We start from the raw sequence: 7,241 nt of genomic DNA on the forward strand, positions 1-7,241 counted from the left end.
GAAAGAAGCTAATGGTATTAATAATTTTTTAATTTGAGGTTATTTTAAATACTAAATTTTTATTTATTCAATACTTTTTTTTCTAATTAAGTTTTAATCTTTATGTTCTTTTCATTTTATATTTTCGACTTAGGTGCAATCTTCTTTTATTGTCACAAGTTTCATAACTTGTAACTCCCAATTATAAGCAAGTATCAATTGCCCTAGTTTACTTATAAATTTTGCTTTTATGTTATTGGAATGATGATCAAATTTGAATATTTAGTTTTTGTCATTAATATCTTTTTTTAGTTGTAATCATTGTTACTAAAGATTTTTGGTATTTTCCATTTTTGTAGTATTAATTTATATTTATAGATATTTTATAAAAATAAAGTTAGATTGATGGCTAATTAGATTCTTCTATTTCTATCAAATAGATGATATTTGTTGGTTTTATAGTAACTTAGAAATGAATGTCAATGAATTACAAAGATTTGTGATGATTGTAGATTTAGATTATTCTTAAGTCATTAAATAGTTGTAAGTATCAAAATAGTATTTTTTATGATACAAATCAGGAATCAATATTATCAATCTCCTTTATAAGACTACTTAGAAAGTAATTACATCAAGAACTTCAAGCTAGTGGTAGACACCAATAAGGCTTTTTAGCTTATTTCAATATTAGATACTACTAAGAGGCTTTGGATCTAAAGTTTGGGTATATTTTAGAGAAAGGAAGACAATTCCCTGAGTATGGTGAGAGATTATTTTACAAAGACAAGATAAAGGCATTTCTTTGCTAAATTAGAGGCTTAGATTATTAAATTTAAATAATAAAAAATACTAATAATCATTTATTTTTAATGAGTGGTATATATTTGAGATGTTGCTACATTATTTGGAGCATGAGGTACTCTAGACATATAGAAGGTGGAATAAGGAGCACTCTCTTTAATTACAAGAGATAGAGTGCTATGAATAGGCTAAAATAAAATAAAAAAACATGTTTGCTTTTATAGAAGATGGTATTTTCAATTTAATTCTTATAATAAAAGATAGAAATCTATTAAAAGAAAAAATAGAAAATCTCCTAAAGATACTAAAGAAAAGATTAAAGCATTGAAATTGTCCTTATATATTAGTACTCCATCCACCTTATTACAAATGGTTGAAGTTATGAAAATTGTTTTATCTATAATAAAAGAAAAGCCATCTATTAAACTACTAAAATTATTTATTAAATATTTAAAGAGTGAGTATGGATGCTTTAGCCATAATGAAATCCAACACATTTAGGACTTTTGATGTAAAAAGAAAGACACATTGTGTATTATGTATACTTATTTGGCTCAATTTATAATAGAATCAAGATGAATATATGTTGAAAGCCAACTTGTCAAAATCTTTATATCTAAGATTGACAAGTAGTACTTAAATTTGGCCACACAAAGAATTATTTTTAATTTTGATGGTAAAGTAACATTTGCATAAGCATTTGTTAAAGTTGAGAAGTATGATAAGGCTCTTTATTAAAATGATGTCATTGACATGGCTGCCTTGATGAAGATATTTCTAAGCTTAAAAAGGTTGCTAATACCAAAGGTAATTTAGCAAAACTTTATCCTAAAAAGATTATGTATTCTTGGAGGTGTAGTGAATTGTCATATCAAAAATGATTCTAATTGTTTCATAAAGAAAAAAACTAAATATCTAAATAAGCCTAAATAAAAAATAAAAACATCCAAGATAGAAAAGAAATCTAAAAAGAAACAATTAAAGTGTACTTATTGTGGTAAATTTGATTATAATAAGGATGATTTCTTTATTCTACATTTGAACAAACAACTTAATTTGGATAGTAAAAAAGATTTAAAAACTAAGTTTATAAAACTAAAAAAATTTATTTAATAGTTTGACTTTATTGAGCAAAGTCATTAAGTCTTATATAACTTTTCACTCTAAAGTAAGTTCTTTTATTCTAAATATTTATATATTTGGTGTATTAAGATAGATGATAGTTGTAGTTTTAATATATTTTAAACAATAGCAATGACTATAGCACTAGCCATAAATAAGAGACTAAAAAGCTCACATGATTGTCATAATAGTTATGCAAATTCTAATACTCAAATTTGGTTGCCATTATTATTTGGCCTTGTAGATGTTAGTTTTGTAGTAAGGCATTATATTTTAGCTTCAATATAAGATGAAAAGATTATTGTTAAAGATACAAGGTATACTTACAAAGTATTATAAATTCATATTTTTTTTTTTTCTTGTGTTGACTTATTGACTCTAGCTTTTAGGCTAGCAAGGATTTTTCATCTAGCTCATAAGATATTAAAAAATAAGTGTTAGATTATTCTTTTGTAGTATATCAATTGTCATCATCTAGTTCAAAGTCAATTATTGTAGTCATACTAGGTACTGTATTGAGGCTACCATGAGATACTTTTAAAAAATTAACTCGGAAGTGAGAAGGCATTACAAAAATAAAGTCCAATAGGAAATTATAATATGGAAGATATAGTAGAGAAATCCCAAATAGAGGCTCAAATACAACACTTCTTAGGCTAGATAGCTACTTTGCAAGGACAAATAGAAGCCTCTAAAACAAAGGAGTCAACATCTTCTAAGCTAAAATTTAGAAAGTCTAATACATACTTTGAGATTTTAAGGTAGGAAGGTATATATCAATGAATCTTTAACATATAAAAATACCTCCAAGTATCTGGGGCAAATACCATTGAAGGAATTATGTATGTAGCCAGCTATTTGAGAGATGAGGCAGCCATTTGGTGGCAATATTGAGTTCAAAAGTATAGAACTCAAGGTAGATTTTATGATTGGAAGGAGTTTGAGACCAAGTTTAGGAATCAATTTTGGTCCATCAATGAGGAAAAGATAGTATGCAAATCAATTAACTAATCATATACAATCTAAGTTAATGAAAGATTATCTCTTCTAATTTAAGTCCCTATGTTTCCAAATTAGCAATGTTTTGGATGCGGAGATGATAGATCGATTTCTACAAGATTTGAAATCTGACATCTATTGAGAGGTAGAATTAACGGATCTACAAATATTTAAAGAAGCAATTAGGTTTGCAGAGAAGGTCGATGCTATAGATTTCAAAAATTATAAAGCATGACCTATAGTACAAAGTCTTTTGTTGCTATCTAATATTATGGCACAACAATCAATGTCAATAAACATTAATATTATACAAGAGTCATTGACACCACAAAGACAACAAATATTGGTACAAAAGAGATTGAATTTTTATTATTGGGAGCTAAGCCATTAGATTGGAGATTATTCAAAATGTCATAATTCAAGCACCAACAAAATAAGGCAAGTTCATAGTCTCAAAATTCACCAAGTCAATAATAAGACAGAGCAGGAAAATAAGGCTTCTCAGTAAAGATACTAAGGGTCAATACTAAAGATAGCTACTATCTCTTTAAGATAATGGCATGGCCTTAGAAAACTATAAAAAGAATCCACTAGTGCATCTAACGGGACTACTAAGAGGACAACTATGTCGAGTGCTTATAAATTATAGCTCTGTAAAAAAATTATATTTCAACTAAAATTCTTGACCAACTTAAGATTAAAACTAAGATAATCAAAGAAGTGAGTATATACTTTATAGATGACTAAGAAAATATATTGAATAAGACATGTGAAGAAAAAACCATGAGGTTGACTAACACCTACGTCTTAAGAAAGAAGTTCAAGATAACAAAGCTAAGATATGATATTATCCTCAATATGCCATGGCTAAAAGTAGATAATAAGTAAGTTGATTGGATAGCAAGGACAATCTCCTTCAAAGATGGTAGATACAAGATGACTCTTTGTACCTCCACATTGAATAAAGAAAAAAAATAATTTACAAATAAAAACTTACTCAAAAAAAAAAAACCTTTATAAAGAAGTAAATATAGCATAAATAATCGATATATGTGGTGGTTCCAAATCTTGCATCAATGATAAGAAAGACATCCAAAGAAGTAAAACATATAGATCAATTTATACAAGAATATTAAGATGTTTTCTCAAGCAACCTACCTTGTGGGATTCTTTATGATCAAGGTGCCTCCTTTCAAATAGAACTATTACTTCGAGCCAAATCAGCAAGTCAGCCAATTTATCAACTAATACTAAATGAACTTAAAGAGCTAAAGAAGATATTAGACGAATTCTTGAAAAAAAGCCTCATTTAAAAAAGCACATCACTATGGAGAGCACCTATATTCTTTGCATCTAAGAAAGATGGTGGACTTTGGTGGACTTTGGCTTTACATCAACTATCAAGGCCTCAATAAGGAGATTATTAAGAATGCATATGCAGTTCTACGCGTGGATGATCTTCTTGACTAACTTTAAGGTATGACTATCTTTAGTAAATTAGATCTTTGGAGTGGCTATTAGTAGATACCTATTACAAGAGAGGATATAGAAAAGATGACATTTTATACATGCTATGGATATTTTGAATGGTTGATTTTACCTTTTAGCCTTAACAATGTTCTAGTCTCTTTCATGGATCATATGACTCGGGACTTTTTAAACAAGTATGTAGTTGATTTCATTGATGATGTCTTCATATATAATAAAATCTTTGAAGAACATGAACAACATCTACAAGAAGTATTGCATTAGCTATAAGATGGTCGCTTCTATTGTAAGCAATCAAAATGTAAACTTTAGAAGTCAGAAGTCACATTTTTATAACATGTGGTGTCCTTCAAAGGTATGGACATGGAAAAAGATAAGGTGAAAGTCGTAGAAGATTGGCCAACCCCTAAGGATGCTTTTGAATTTTGCTCATTTTTAGGCCTTGATGGATATTATTGCCATTTTGTTTGGCAATTTGCACACATTGATGTCTCATTGATAAACTTATTAAAAAAGGGTGTTCTATTTGAATGAAAATTAGAACAGCAAAGTACTTTTGATAAGTTGAAGGAAGCATTCATTATTGCTCTAATATTGCAATCGTATGATTCTAACCTTCTTTGTATACTTAACATTAATACTTCCAACTTTGCTATTGGAATGGTCCTCCAACAAGATTTTGGTAGAGACCTTCAACCTATGGCAAATGAATCATACAAGCTCAGAAGGACAAAGCATAATTACTTTGCACATTGTCGTAATACGTGAAGTCTTGCTTGAGAATGCTCTGGGCACCTCACTGTGGAAGATAGAATGAAAATTGTAACAAAAAAATCCTAACTCTAATAGGATGCTGACTAATCTCTAATTAGACCATAATAATGCTAAGTAAGCTTTAATCAAATTCAAAGAAACCTCAAAGAAAATTCAAAGAAACAATAAGAAATCTTAAAGAAATATTAGAATGATCACAAATATATCTCAAATACATCTCAATTCAATCTTAATTTAATCCTAGTTAAAATCCTATTAGACTTCATTCAAACTTTAGGCCAAAATTAATTAAACCTTAAATCCTAAATAAATCCTAATAAAATCCTAAATCCTAAATCAAATCCTAAATCCTAAATCAAATCCTAATTAAACCTTAAACCCTAAATCAAATTCTAAATCCTAAACCAAACTCTACACATTAAATCAAATCCTAAACATTAAATCAAATCCTAAACTCTAAACCAAATCCCAACTAGACCCTAAATCAAATCCTAACCAAACTCTAAATAAAATCCTAACCAAACTTTAAATCCTAAACCAAACCTTAACCAAATCTTAAACCCTAAATCAAATCCTAAATAAATCCTAAACCAAATCCCAACCAAATCCTAAATCCTAAACCAAATCCCAATCAAATTCTAAACCAAATCCTAACCAAATCCTAAATCCTAAACCAAACCCCAACCAAACCCTAAACCCTAAATCAAATCCTAACCAAACTCCAATCCTAAATCAAATCCTAACCCCTAAATCAAATCCTAATCCCTAAATCAAATCCTAATCCCTAAATCAAATCCTAAATCTTAAACCAAATCCTAAATCCTAAACCAAATCCTAATCAAACTCTAAACCTTAAACCAAATACTAATCCTAAATCAAATCCTAATCAAATCCTAGAAATTTCTACAACAGAATTAAACCTCAATAACTAATGAATGAACCGTTGATCTTAATTCAAATTTTGAAAAATTCTTAAAAACTAAGTTGAAAACAAGCACAAAATTTTGAAAATGATCGAAATTACGAAATAGACGATAACCTTAAAAATGTGCTTGGATATTAGCCAACCTCTTTCTCCAACCTTGATGTCAATCTCCGAAAGCCAATATCTCTCTTTTTCACCATTCGATTGATTTCAAAATTATCATACACATAAAAAAATAAGTCTAATATCCTCTCACATAAATTTTACTCTAATCCAACTAATAGATTACAAGAAATCTTGAAAATCCTCACTAGATCTAAAATTCTATTTTCTAAGATCTTAACTCACTTAAACCTCAATAATCCTCAATTCAATCATTAAATCAAGCTCAAATTCACAACATATATTGAATACAACTATAACCATTAACCTACAAAATTTCACCCAAATATCTATTACAAAACTCTTGAAATCACCCAAAATATAAACCCTATTTTATTTCACAAAACCCTAGTCATCCAAAACAAACCTTAATTTTGCAAAGCTCTTATAAAGTTAATATAGATCCAAATTACCCCAAACTAATATTCATTAAAATCTTATTAAGTCTGTTCTCTAACTCTACTCTTCAATTTGCAAAAAGAATCCCCGAGTTGCCATAGGTACTTAGTTTTGTGCCTCAGGGTTTGATTTCGACCCAAGTTGATAACCGGCCCTCTTTGGATACCAATATCTAGTTTTTCTAGGTAAATTTTGCTAGAATTTGCTCTTAACTTCCTCTTAAAGATGTTTATATCATTTATTTTTCCAATCCATCTTATTTTGCCTTATTTTTGGCCCTACAAAGTAAATAGAAGCTATATTTTCTAAAAGGGCAGCATTACTACTAAAAGTTTTACTACCTTTCTATCTTTTATCTATATTTTTTTACGTTTTCTTCTAACTTGGCTCTTCTATAATAAGATCTATATCATTATCTTTCACCATATGGTTGCGTTACAATATGGCAATGTAATCAAGAGCAATTAATAATTGTATACACTACAAAGCTATGATAATACTATTTATTAGGAAAGCTAGTGATTGTTTGGATTGACTATTGACCTTTATCATACAATTTGCATCTAAAAAATATGAAATCACGACATCATTA

Source organism: Physcomitrium patens, chromosome 16 (genome assembly GCF_059467195.1).
Source record: "Physcomitrium patens ecotype Gransden chromosome 16, ASM5946719v1, whole genome shotgun sequence".
Classification (NCBI taxonomy): domain Eukaryota; kingdom Viridiplantae; phylum Streptophyta; class Bryopsida; order Funariales; family Funariaceae; genus Physcomitrium; species Physcomitrium patens.